Source organism: Octopus sinensis, linkage group LG4 (assembly GCF_006345805.1).
Source record: "Octopus sinensis linkage group LG4, ASM634580v1, whole genome shotgun sequence".
Classification (NCBI taxonomy): domain Eukaryota; kingdom Metazoa; phylum Mollusca; class Cephalopoda; order Octopoda; family Octopodidae; genus Octopus; species Octopus sinensis.
The window spans coordinates 2,131,208-2,146,268 of record NC_043000.1 but is presented as its reverse complement, the minus strand read 5'-3'; the positions used below and the strand labels follow the sequence as shown (position 1 = coordinate 2,146,268).

General features: G+C 39.4%; 2 protein-coding genes and 1 pseudogene across 3 annotated transcripts in view; 1 reads left to right on the top strand and 2 right to left on the bottom strand.

Annotated features, from left to right (window-relative positions):
• LOC115210382 (mitochondrial inner membrane protease subunit 2) overlaps window positions 1-15,061 on the bottom strand; it is a 646,016-nt gene that overhangs the window by 488,322 nt on the left and 142,633 nt on the right. The gene's annotated exons all lie outside the window — the stretch shown is intronic.
• Window positions 1-15,061, top strand: part of LOC115210381 (leucine-rich repeat neuronal protein 1) — a 99,285-nt gene that overhangs the window by 15,918 nt on the left and 68,306 nt on the right. The window lies entirely within an intron of this gene.
• LOC115211360 lies at window positions 9,467-9,567 on the bottom strand (annotated as a pseudogene).

Sequence of the window (15,061 nt, the reverse complement as noted above, 5' to 3'; positions counted from 1 at the left end):
AGCTAAGAGAAATAGCACTGTGGCATGAATTTGGACAACAAAATAAAATTACAGGTATATTAAATAATAAACATGATTAAATTCATGATTTAATGAAAACACTTTCCCTTCAAGAGACAGTAAACAAATACCTGACAGCATTTGTGATTCACTCTGACTGAGAACGGTTGATAATCTCAAGAATCTATAATTCTTCAGAATTGACTTGTCAGTAAAGAAATGAGTGTTTCTTCTGGAGACAAAACTCAACAGACATCATCAGCACAGCAGTTGTCCTATATTGATTCCAGTTGGCATAAGACTGAGACATAGAGAAAAAGAGTACATATAAAAAGCACCCAATCCACTCTATTAAGTGGTTGGCATTAGGAAGGGCATCCAGCCATAGAAACCGTGCCAAAACAGACAATTGGAGTCTGGTGTAGGTCTCTAGTCTGCCAGTTGCTGTTGAACCCTCCTACCCATGCCAACATGGAAAACGGACATTAAATGATATGTGTATTGCATGTGTGTTAAATACATGTGTGTGTGTGTGTGTATTATATATATGTATGTGTGTGTGTGTGTAGAACAGATAAGAGAAGTGATGTGAGAGAGATGTTTATTCCGTTCATTTACAGCTGTTTCACACCTGTTTGATTCTTCAGATCCTTATTACTGCTATGTATACATACATACATATATATATATATATATATATATTAATAAAAGGAATTCCAGCCTTGTCTGATTTTCATGTTTTATTTACAATCTTATAATGATATAATATAATATAAGATAATATAATAAAATAAAATAAAATAAAATAAAATAATAGAATGTTAAATGTTCATTCTGTTAACATTCTATTATTTTATTTTATTTTATTATATTATATCATTATAAGATTGTAAATAAAACATGAAAATCAGACAAGGTTGGAATTCCTTTTATTAATATATTCTTCTATACACAATCACACACACCCGTATATATATCTATATATATATATATATATATTATATATATATATATAGAGAGAGAGAGAGAGAGAGAGAGAGCGAGAGAGAGACAGGCAGACAGACAGACAGACAGAGTGAGAAATTATTGTGTGTGTATGTATATGTAGATATTTTTTATATACATACATACATATATATATATATATATATATATATATATATATATATATATATATATATACGGACATCATAAGCATTTAGAAAGTTCAATAACAGGAAATAATTCTTTCCAAGAATAATTAGTCAAACTGGGACTACAGTAGAAGATACTAGCCCAAGACACCACACAGTGGGATTGGACATGGAACCATGTGATTGAAAACCGATGTGTGTGTGTGTGTGTGTGTGTATGAGGTGGTGAGCAAAAATAATTTTCAATTAATTGAAACTACAACTCTAATGAGAAAAAAGTCATTAGCGTTAATGAGAATTTACTGCCATTCTCCCTCATGTGTATATATATATATATAATATATATATATATACACACACACACAAACATACATATACATGCATTCATGCATATGTGTCTGTGTAAGGATGTATGTATTTGTGCATGTGTGTGTGTGTGTATATATATATATATATATATATATATATATATATAAAAGGTGTGTAACTCAGCTGAGTGAAGATCTTTAAATCAAGCATATTCTTTGTACTTACATGAGCACACATGCACAGATACCTCACTCAAACGTATATACACATAGACTAACATAAACACCCTAGCTCAAAGTATATAGAAAATCCTCTCCCTTCTTGTGACCACCACCACCACACACACACACCCAAACCTCCATCCCCACCCAGTCAAAGAGAAGCTTTGAAATATAACTATCTTCTGAGACAAGCAATATTAGAAAATAGTGGAAGCGCAATGGCCCAGTGGTTAGGGCAGTGGACTCGCGGTCATAGGATCGCTTCCCAGACCGGGCGTTGTGAGTGTTTATTGAGCGAAAACACCTAAAAAGCTCCACGAGGCTCCGGCAGGGGATGGTGGTGATCCCTGCTGTACTCTTTCACCACAACTTTCTCTCACTCTTACTTCCTGTTTCTGTTGTGCCTGTATTTCAAAGGGCTGGCTTTGTCACTCTCTGTGTCACGCTGAATATCCCTGAGAACTACGTTAAGGGTACCTGTGTCTGTGGAGTGCTCAGCCACTTACACGTTAATTTCACGAGCAGGCTGTTCCATTGATCGGATCAACCGGAACCCTCGTCGTCGTAACCGACGGAGTGCTTCCATCCATTAGAAGATAACGTTAAGCTAAATCATAACTTGTCATGATCGTAAACACAAATATCATACATCCTGTACACAGTATATACACCATAATACACCATATTCATTGCATCATATCAACCAATGTCCAGCCCATAAAACTTCCCACTACCCCGCCTTAAACTCACATTTAGCATTGCCCACTCCCACAAAACGAGCTGTCACTCCCTCTTTAAATGAATGGATCTGGCAGCTGTTTGGTTCAATAAATGAAATCATTGTAGTAACCAAGTATTTCACAAACACTTGTGCTCTTAGTGTAGGCCTATGATAGAATTAGGGTAACAGTTTAAGTGACTAAAAGTGAGTGCTTTAAGAACTACCTCTTCCCTTAATGCCATCCTCAGACAGTCCTACTACTACTACTACTACTACTACTACTAACACTGTTGCAGCTGTAGCTGCCACTACTTCTTCTAATAATAATAATCTTTTCTACTATAGATATAAGGCCTGGAATTTGGGGGGAGGGGGTAAGTCGATTACATCGACCCCAGTGCGTAACTGGTACTTATTTAATCGGCCTCGAAAGGATGAAAGGCAAAATCAGCCTCAGCAGAATTTGAACTCAGAACGTAAAGACGGAAGAAATACCACTATACTTTTTGCCCGGAGTGCTAACGATTCTGCAAGCTCGCCACAATAATAATAATAATAATAATAATAATAATAATACAGTATTTACATTTGACAGATATTTCTCCTCATCTTGATTGTTGTTAACACTTTTCGGCTGATATACCCTCCAGCCTTGATCAGGTGTCTTGGGGAAATTTTGAACCTGGGTTCTCATTCCTAAGGTATTTTTCGATGTTATTATTATTAGACTTCAATGGAGACATATGAAGAAACTCCACCAAAAACTAGCTCGTATTTCAAACCATCTAACTTTCCTGTGTAGATGTGGAGACTCAAAGCTAATACCACCTGGCTTGAATAAAATGACACCAGTGGATTCATATAAAGCTAGAAGAGTAACGAAAAGGGTAGGACGTGCCTTCGTCCATGAGAGGATACACTACAACTGTTGGAAAAACATCAACTAAATAATGAAATCTAGCCAGATCTAGAAAAGTCATAGTAAGAGCACCATCCAAGCATGATGTTGCCAGAGCAGCTAACTGGCTTCCGTGCCAGTGGCACGTAAAAGGCACCATTCAAGCGTGATCGTTACTAGCGTCGCCTTGCTGGCACCTGTGCCGGTGACATGTGTAAAAAGATTAGAGCGAGGTCGTTGCCAGTACCGTCTGACTGGGCCCCATGCCAGTGGCATGTAAAAAGCATCCACTACACTCTTGGAGTGGTTGGCGTTAGGAAGGGCATCCAGCAGTAGAAACTCTGCCAGATCAAGATTGGAGCCTGGTGCAGCAATCTGGTTTGCCAGCCCTCAGTCAAAATTGTCCAACCCATGCTATCATGGAAAGTGGATGATGATGATGATGATGATGATGAAAGAATTTGAAATGGTGAAGACACACCAGATCTCATGAACAACTTTCCAACACAAAATATACACCACCCCATACGTGAGTGAACATTTTGTAGTGACCTCCTGACATTGAATAATAAAACCACACCACATCACTACATCTCATTAACAACAGCTCCCAAGCTAAACAAACACCATTAATAAACATGTTAAGATTTCCTGAGACCCACCACCATCATCATCAGACCACCACTGCATTAGTTTTTTTATTTTTTTCTATGCTAGGATGCTTGAATGGAGTGTTGTCTAATGCAAGTCAGACTAAAGAATAACTTCTCCTCTGTTTCTGTTCTTGTTCAGAGTCACTGGCCTCCAAGGTGAATAGCCTGTGATGTGACTTACAGAATATTAGAATCAATTTTTTATTCCTATAATGCATTCTAGATGCGAATGGAATTATAAGAGAAGATAAGACTTTGTCATTTGTTTTATCAATAACGGGCAGTTGAAAGGCAGCTGAGTACTAAAATGTTCTGCACCAGAGGAAGAACCAGTACTTTGATGTGTGAAGTGGGTTTGTTAACTAAATATTTAGCTTGGTTTTATTCAAAAGTCATATATTTTATATGTACAGTAGTATATGTTCAGTAAATATTTAGTTGGGTCTATTCAAAAGCTATATAACCCTGTTTTTTCTTGTGCTTGTGCGTATGTAGACGTATGTATGAACTTTTACGGAGCGCGCGTGTGTGTGTGTATGGGGGGGTTGTATGTATATGCATATACATTTGGCGAAGGATGCGAGTGAAGATGTGTACGTTTTTCTAGTGAGGGTGGATGAATGTATGCGTACGCATGTGGGTGTGTGGGCGCACATGTGTAGGTATGAACAGGTGTGCTTATGCGAATACTATGAACTTTTTACCCCCTTACCTTAATTAGCGGTCATTCAAATGGCTCTTTTGTCTAAATAGCGGTCAATAACACAGTAATTTCCCTTTGTATAACGGTCATTTTTCATAGCGTTTTTCCGATGGCTGGATAACTGAAGAGATGGTGGCGTGGATTTCCACCTCGGCATCCGAAACTCAGAGTTTTATCTTGGCTACCGAATAATTGTCACATATTACATTTACAGATAAATTCCTCATTTACATAATATCGAGGTCTCTTTCATTCTTTTGTTATCTTACCATTTTTACCAACATATATATATATATATATTGGTAAGCATATTGTTCATCTATACTTACACATATTGAGCAGTGTAATATTTAACAAATACTGTTGAGGCAAGCGAAGTCGATATAGAACCTCATCCGACGACAGGCACCCATGCCAACCCCCTTTGCTTGCGAAGACATGTTGGGGCAAGTGAAATCGAAATCGAATTGAACCAGCCAGGACCCCTGGACTGGTGGTACGTAAAAAGCACTATCCGACTCGTGGCCGATGCCAGCGCCGCCTCGACTGGCTTCCGTGCCGGTGGCACATAAAATACACCAATCCGACCGTGGCCGATGCCAGCCTCGCCTGGCACCAGTGCAGGTGGCACGTAAAAAGCACCCACTACACTCACGGAGTGGTTGGCGTTAGGAAGGGCATCCAGCTGTAGAAACATTGCCAGATAAGACTGGAGCCTGGTGCAGCCTTCTGGCTTTCCAGATCCCCGGTCAAACCGTCCAACCCATGCTAGCATGGAGAACGGACGTTAAACGATGATGATGATGATGATGATGAATTAGTTAGGTTTATTCATATCAATGTTTATACAGAAACGTCAGTGTGTACGTATTAAACTTTTAGCTGGGTTGTTACTGCTGCTTAACACTCGTTAAATACTAATCAAGCAAGCCTGGGATCAAACACAATCCTCTTGTGCTGTCCTTTTTTTTTTTATTTTATCTTATTTTTTCTGTTACTACATTATAACTATTTCTTTATTACCCACAATGGGCTAAACACAGAGGGGACAAACAAGGACAGACATAGGTATTAAGTCGATTACATCGACCCCAGTGCGTAACTGGTACTTAATTTATCGACCCCGAAAGGATGAAAGGCAAAGTCGACCTCGGCGGAATTTGAACTCACAACGTAACGCAGACGAAATACCGCTAAGCATTTCGCCCGGTGTGCTAACGTTTCTGCCAGCTCACCGCCTACATTATACTACATTATAACAATGTGTCCTTCTTTAGAGTGTGATATGAGGGTAATTTGACTGCAATTTTGAGCAGGTCGAACAGCTGCTTAGAGAGTCCTTTGCTGACTCACTAGCTGGGTCTGATGGTATGGTGTAAGGCAGATCCACCCAACACATAATAACATGGAAAAGGGAATGATGAAGACGATTGACTGAATGAAGTTGCTATGTTGATTGTAATGTAAACAATAAGGTATGATTTGAGGGTGACTTGGTTGCTATTTCTAGCAAATCAAGCAACAACAATATAGAAGCACCTTTGTTAGCTCAAGTAGAGTGGGGGTTTTTTTTTTGCGTGTGTCTGACAGAAAGGCATTCCAAGACCAATGCAATCAATGTGTAATGTGTATTGTTATTGTTGCTATTTCCTCCCAAGTTCAAAAGGACCTATTATTAAAACATTTTAACCATAGCCATCTCAGGTAAACAAGACTACATTATCTGAAGTGTCCTTCCTTTTTACAACAGTAAGGTAGTGTTTAAGGGGAATTTGGTTGTTATTTGTAAGAGTATAAAATGGTAAAAATAACCAAAAGGAAGTCAACAGAGGCCTGTCGGGTTGTATGAGGGCAGCTATAAAAACTGGTGGAGAAGGCTGTACAGCTTTGTATTTAGAGAACATGGCAACAAGTGTTTCCTTAAAGTCATATGTAATGGCTAGCAACAGATTTGCCATTAAGCAACCTTATCTCTAAAGATGTGTACAAAAGCATATTCTAAAGATGTGTACAAAAGCATATAGGATATGAATGTGAACGTGTGTGTGTGTGTGCTTGTGTTTGTTGGTGCAGTTGGCCAAAACATATATATATTTGTGTGTCTACATATGTATGTATTTTGCCTGCTGTAGTAATACATGTACACACAATTGCAATGGCAAAGCCTCATAAATGGTTGTTTATACGCAACTACATACACACAGACCAAACTCACACAATCGTTTATGAAATGTGTATGCCGCTAGTACATAAGAACATGTGTGAATGTATATATGTATCATCATCATCGTTTAACGTCCGCTTTCCATGCTAGCATGGGTTGGACGGTTCGACTGGGGTCTGGGGAGCCAAAAGGCTGCACCAGGCCAGTCGGATCTGGCAGTGTTTCTACAGCTGGATGCCCTTCCTAACGCCAACCACTCCGAGAGTGTAGTGGGTGATTTTATGTGCCACCGACACAGGCGCCAGACGAGGCTGGCGAACGGCCACGTTCGGATGGTGTTTGTTACGTGCCCACAGCACGGAGGCCAGTCGATGCGGTACTGGCTACGGCCACGTTCATATGGTTTTCTTATGTGCCACCGGCACTGGTACCACAAAGATACAAATTCCATTGATGTTCATCTATTTTGATTTGGTTTGATTTTGAATGTATATATGTATCATCATAGTTTCAGAATAAAAGAATAAAGCACAAGCACACGTTTTGGATCAGACAGCCATGCAGGGCAACCTCTGGGTTGACTTTATCTGCACAACGTCTAGGTTGAATAAATGTACAACACGGTAGTGCCAACCTCCAACCAATCCACCAACAATCACGTAGTCTTTTACTCTTTACTCTTTTGCTTGTTTCAGTCATTTGACTGTGGCCATGCTGGAGCACCACCTTTAGTCGAGCAAATCGACTTATTCTTCGTAAGCCTAGTACTTATTCTATTGGTCTCTTTTGCTGAACTGCTATGTTACAGGGACATAAACACACCAGCATCGGTTGTCAAGCGATGTTGGGGGGGGGGGATAAACACAAACACACAAACATATACACACACACACATACATATATATACAATGGGGTTCTTTCAGTTTCCGTCTACCAAATCCGCTCACAAGGCTTTGGTGTCGACCCGAGGCTATAGTAGATGACACTTGCCCAAGGTGCCCTGCAGTGGGACTGAACCCGGAACCATGTGGTTCGTAAGCAAGCTACTTACCACACAGCACATATATATATATATCACAACTAGATAGTGGTGTTAAACTGCTTGGTGGCTTATCTCAGATATGGACCCTTTTTTGAGAAGTGGGCTACATAAGATATACATAATTATTAGATACGCTACACTACTATAAATAAAAGTTTGAGGTAAAATTTCATTAGGTGTACCATTCAGAAAATATCACAGAACACATCCGACCTGCAAGCTGCAGTTTGCCCTTGACTGGTTTAACCTTGGGTGACTTTAGAAGAGCCCTCTCTGTTACAAACATTCAGGCCACATTACTAATATAACTATAAACTCCTCCCTTCCTTCCTCCTATTAGTTTCAAGGGCCTTGTGAAGGGTCATGAGGATTGCCTTCTCCCATAGCTGAGAAGATTAAAAAAATATATATATAGGCACAGGAGTGGCTGTGTGGTAATAGCTTGCTAACCAACCACATGAATCCGGGTTCAGTCCCACTGCGTGGCATCTTGGGCAAGTGTCTTCCGCTATAGCCCCGGGCCGACCAATGCCTTGTGAGTGGATTTGGTAAACGGAAACTGAAAGAAGCCTGTCGTATATATGTATATATATATATATATATATATATATATATATATATGTATGTGTGTGTGTTTGTGTGTCTGTGTTTGTCCCCCTAGCATTGCTTGACAACCGATGCTGGTGTGTTTATGTCCCCGTCACTTAGCGGTTCGGCAAAAGACACCGATAGAATAAGTACTGGGCTTACAAAAGAATAAGTCCTGTGGTCGAGTTGCTCGATTAAAGGCGGTGCTCCAACATGGCCGCAGTCAAATGACTGAAACAAGTAAAAAAAAAAGAATAAAAGAAATATATATATATATACGTACACATGCAAACATATATGCATGGAGCTATATATGTATTCCCTCCTTTTCAGAAACACATTACATTGAAAATAGTTTTGATGTATCTAGTTAGTCAGCTCTTTGTTTTCATTCAAAAACATGTATTCATATAGTTTATTCTTTAATTGGTTTCAGTTATTTGACTGCTGCCATGCTGGAGCAGTGCTTTCAGTCAAGCATATCAATCCCAGGACTTATTCTTTGTAAGCCTAATAATTATTCTATCAGTGTCATTTGCTGAACCACTAAGTTAGGGGCTCTCATGTGAGCTTCTGTGACTAAAGTAGAAGCCATTAGCAGAAATGGTAGAGCAACAGACTAAATACCTTACTCTTTACTCTTTTTTACGCTTTTACATGTTTCAGTCATTTGACCGCGACCATGCTGGAGCACCGCCTTTAGTCGAGCAAATCGACCCAAGGACTTATTATTTGTAAGCCTAGTACTTATTCTGTTAGTCTCTTTTATTGAACCACTAAGTTACGGGGACGTAAACACACCAGCATCGGTTGTCAAGCAATGTTGGGGGAACAAACACAGACACACAAACACACACACTCATATACATACGATGGGCTTCTTTCAGCTTCCGTTCAAATCCACTCACAAGGCTTTGGTCGGTTCGAGGCTATAGTAGAAGACACTTGCCCAAAGTGCCATGCAGTGGGACTGAACCTAGAACCATGTGGTTGGTAAACAAGCTACTTACCACACAGCCACTCCTGCACCTATAAAAAATATGGAACGCTTCACAAATTTGTGTGTCATTATTGCGCAGGGGTCATGCTAATCTCTGCATCTTTCCAATTTTTGTGAAGACATGTTGGGGCAAGTGAAATCGAAATCGAAATCGAATTGAACCAATCCTATGACTGGCACCCGGCAGATGCCAGGACCCCTGGACTGGTGGTACGTAAAAAGCACTATCCGACTCGTGGCCGATGCCAGCGCCGCCTCGACTGGCTTCCGTGCCGGTGACACATAAATTGCACCAATCCGACCGTGGCCGTTGCCAGCCTCGCCTGGCACCTGTGCAGGTGGCATGTAAAAAGCACCTACTACACTCACGGAGTGGTTGGCGTTAGGAAGGGCATCCAGCTGTAGAAACACTGCCAGATCAGACTGGAGGCTGGTGCAGCCTTCTGGCTTTCCAGATCCCCGGTCGAACCGTCCAACCCATGCTAGCATGGAGAACGGACGTTAAACGATGATGTACTGCCGAATCAGTAAACTGTTTTCCTAAAAGCTCCAAGGTTATTATTACGTATATACATATGTATTGCTATGAATAATTTTCAGTAAGGAATCTCAAAATAAAGAATACTATACAAAATATAGAGTTAAATATTTTTGAAAAGAGCACAACAACTTAAAAATTACTGTCATGTTATTTATTATACATCATCATCGTTTAACGTCCGTTTTCCGCGCTAGGGTCTGGGAATCCAGGGGCTGCACCAGGCTCCAGTCTGATCTGGCAGGGTTTCTACAGCTGGATGCCCTTCCTAACGCCAACCACTCTGCGAGGGTAGTGGGTGCTTTTTACGTGCCACCGGCACAGGTGCCAAGGGGTCCGGCATCGGCCACAATCGGTTGGAGCTTTTAACGTGCCACCGGCACGGAAGCCAGCCAAGGCGGCGCTGGCAACGGCCACGTTCGGATGGTGCTTTTTATGTGCCACCGGCACAGAAGCCAGTTGGGACGGCGCTGGCAACATCCACGTTCGGATGGTGCTTTTTATGTGCCACCGGCACAGGTATCACAACTACTATTTCCATTGTAAGCCTCATACTTATTCTATCAGTCCCTATCATGTATTGATGAAAAATCCCAACACAGGATTTTATAAGGGGCTGATCCCTCTATTTCTGTCAGTGAAGATATTATATTCAATGACAAGGTGTTTGTCTGTATGTTAGGTACAGCATGAGCTAGAATCAATAGCTAAACTATTGTAGCTTGCTAACCAACCACATGGTTCTGGGTTCAGTCCCACTGCATGTCATCTTGGGCAAGTGTCTTCTGCTACAGCCTCGGGCCGACCAATGCCTTGTGAGTGGATTTGGTAGACGGAAACTGAAAGAAGCCGTCGTATATATGTATGTGTGTGTGTATATGTTCGTGTATGTTTGTGTTTGTCCCCCTAGCATTGCTTGACAACTGATGCTGGTGTGTTTACATCCCTGTCACTTAGCGGTTCGGCAAAAGAGACCGATAGAATAAGTACTAGGCTTACAAAGAATAAGTCCCGGGGTCGATTTGCTCGACTAAAGACGGTGCTCCAGCATGGCCACTGTCAAATGACTGAAACAAGTAAAAGAGATATATATATACACACATGCACACACACATATTTATATCTACACACACACACACACGTGAGAAAGTGTGAGAAAGAGAGAAAGAGATTGGTTAGAAAGTGATGTAGAAATCTTAGTTATACATTCCCCATTATGTAATCAATATATGAAATGGTTAGATATTCAATCAATAGTAGAATGGTTAGACCTTCAATCAACAGTATATTGTAGACCACAGAAGAAAGCAATCTATTTAGCTTTTTGGCAAATATCTTTCTCATATATACAACCTGGACGCACCATAGTGGTCTCTTTTCACACTGTCACTGACAGCTACTACCACTACTCCTACTTTACTGTTACTGCTTTTACCACTATCACCATCACTACTATCATGTCTGTTACTACCACCTTTCTATTACTATTACCACTGCAGCCACTACCACCAATACTATTGCAACTACCTAAGACAAGATTTTCCTCTGTGCCACACACACACACACACACACACACATTTAAATGCTGTAGTCAATCCTGGTACTAAACTGCAGCTTTACATTATCGACCCCAGGAAGATGAAAGATGAAGTCAACCTCAAGATTTGAGCTCAAAACATTAAGATATATAACTAAATACTACAAGGCGCAGGAGTGGCTGTGTGGTAAGTAGCTTGCTTATCAACCACATGGTTCAAGGTTCAGTCCCACTGCGTGGCACCTTGGGCAAGTGCCTTCTACTATAGCCTCGGGCCGACCAAAGCCTTATGAGTGGATTTGGTAGACGGAAACTGAAAGAAGCCCGTCGTATATATGTATATGTGTGTTTGTGAGTCTGTGTTTGTCCCTCCAACATCGCTTGACAACCGATGCTGGTGTGTTTACGTCCCCGTAACTTAGTGGTTCAATAAAAGAGACTAACAGAATAAGTACTAGGCTTACAAATAATAAGTCCTTGGGTCGATTTGCTCGACTAAAGGCGGTGCTCCAGCATGGCCGAAACATGTAAAAGCGTAAAAAAGAGTAAAGAGTAAGGTATTTAGTCTGTTGCTCTACCATTTCTGCTAATGGCTTCTACTTTAGTCACAGAAGCTCACATGAGAGCCCCTACAAAGTCACTCAACCTGTTAGAAATAGCAGCCTAGTTTTCCTTAAATCATGCCCAACCACTATCATCATCTTTTAACATGGCATGGGTTGAATGGTTTCATGAGATGTAATAGACCCAAGGACTGTCTCGTGCTCCAGTGTCTGCTTGGCATGGTTTCTATGGCTAGATGCTCTTCTTTACGGCATATACTGGGTGTTTTTATCATGGCACCAGCACTAGTGTGCTTGCCTGCATCTTGCAAAATTAATGACAAACCCCCATGGGAGCAAGATGAAGGATAAAAGCATGAGAAAAGGGGCCAGAACAGAACAGGTTTCTTACTGTAGAAGAGCAACATGACTGCTCACATTTTACAAAAGAGGGTGGGAGTGATTGGGTGGAGACACAAGAAATAGCCAACAAAATATATGAAGACTAAAGCCCTGGGCCAGGCAATGCTTTGTGAGTGAATCTGACAAACAGAAACTGTAATGATGCCTGCCGTGTATGTGTGTTTGTTTCTCCCATCACTTGACAATCAGTGTTGGTTTGTTTATGACCCCATAACTGATAAGATGGATGGCCATGGTTGGAATATGTTTGACAAAAGCTCTGTTCAATCAGGGCTAATCTGGGACTAAGCAGCAACAATAACACAGACACAAGTTTACAAATATTAAAATCAACCTCATACTTGACTGGTTCTTTATTTTATCAGTTCAGAAAGATTAAATATAAAAAGCTGACTGCAGAACATAGAGAAACCTTATTAAATATCATAAAAACTGTTACTTTATCGACCCCAAAAGAGGTCAAAGGTGAAGTTGATCTCAGTGGGATTTGAACACAGAATGTAGAGAGCCAGAACAAATTCTGAAAAATATTTATTCCAATGTTCTGTCAGCTTGGTCTTCAAACATCTTAGACTGGATCAAAAGCAAGAGTAGATATACAGATAGCAGGTAGTTCAACAGTGGTAACCAACCATAAAAGCGTTTAAACACATTGCAAATAATTCTGCAAACTAGGTCTCCTATATATAAATAAGAGACTATTTGTCACGTAGATGCTCAAATTAAGCTTGAATGGAAGAGCAGAGGCAGCACCATTCACAATATAGGAACAAACATGCCATCACCACAAGATATATTGAAATAAACTCCTGCAAGATAGAGAACAAATGTCACTCTTATGGTGTATTTCCTTAAATACTATATCACATTGTATAAAGATGCCCCATACTAGCTCCAACAAAATATACTTGGAGATGACATAATAGCATACTAAAGCTGCTTTATAAATCTAGCCACGAAATTTCGTCTGCAATAAGAAAAAGCACTCTAGTAGTCATATGAATCTCTCTCAGTTTTAGTATATTTCAATGTGAAAATATCATGGAAGTTTAGCATACTGACAGTACCATTAGATAGCACACAATAATTCTTACACCGTATTCCATGACAAAAATAACAATAGTATACTAATTATTGATAAAGCAATACTAAATGACTGTAATGTCTTTCACAAATAAGCTGAAAAGCTAAGAAATTTACACTGGCCTAGCTGCTGAACTAAAAACATTATGGCAGTTAAGAAATGTGTGTGATTTCTTTTGTGATTGACACAACTAGAATAATGAACCATTTCTGTAAGGAAATTGACAAATTATCAATAAGGATGGATAGACAGAGAGTTGTTCCAGAAAATAGCAATGCAAGGTTTCCAGTCACAATTATGTGATGAAAATTTTGGTGCCTTATGAAATAAATTTTAATTAAATTTTAAGTAACAGCTTCATGCATTATTAAATGCATGGCTCTTTCATAATGAAATTGTACTAATACAAGAACCTGTAAATATGGTTAGGGTGTTCTCATATAGCATTTGTTAATTTTAAACATTCTCCATTAATCTTGAATGTCCTTGCCAAACATAAATACCTCTATATATAATAATTCTTTTTTTGGAACAGAGAATCTCAATGCAGATACTTTTGACTTCTTCTATACAAATTTTTTTTTTTTTAAGCCAATATTTATATATTATTATTTATAGCTTTATCGACTTCAAGATCCACCATTCCAAAATAGAATTATTTCATGTTCTCTTAAAGTTTGTCAATTCTTATGACATCAACTCCTATAAATATTCTTATTAACCTTGAATATTCCTATGCATGTTCTCCAAAACACAACAAATTCTTGATATATTTCTCAAGCCATGAATTATAAAGACAACAATAAAAGTTATTTCCAATATAAGCACAAGGACACAGATTTTGGTGTGAGTTTATTTATATTCAAACAAATAATCTCCAGAAACTGGTAGGTACTCATTTTATCCTCTCTCCCTTGCAATGATAAAAGATAGTCAACCAAGGCAGGTATTTCATACAGCATAGTGAAAGAACCACCCGGCCTTCAACTGCTGTTTTAACCTTTTAGCTTTTAAACATGTATTTGGCTGAAATATTCTACCTGTTTTGTGTTTAAAGCAGCCAGATCCTTCCTCCAGCACCTACCCTACAATGTCATTCTAAAAATAAACAATCACATCATTGAAATCTCAAAGCTATGAGATAATGCATGATTAATTCAAAACAAGGCCAGATCCTGTCTCTCACACCTACCCTACAATGTCATCCTAAAAATAAACAATCACATCATTGAAATCTCAAAGCTATGAGATAATGCGTGATTAATTCAAAACAAGGCCAGATCCTGCCTCTCACACCTACCCTACAATGTCATCCTAAAAATAAACAATCATATCATCGAAATTGAGAAGGTATGAGATAATGCATTATCAATTCAAAATAAATGGGAATAAATAAGTATTACATTTGACAGAGTAATCTGAATGCTGAAGGATTAAACAATAACAACATCTAAAACTGTATATATATTTCTAATAAGTAAATTGCCAGTGTATTTCAAGTGATT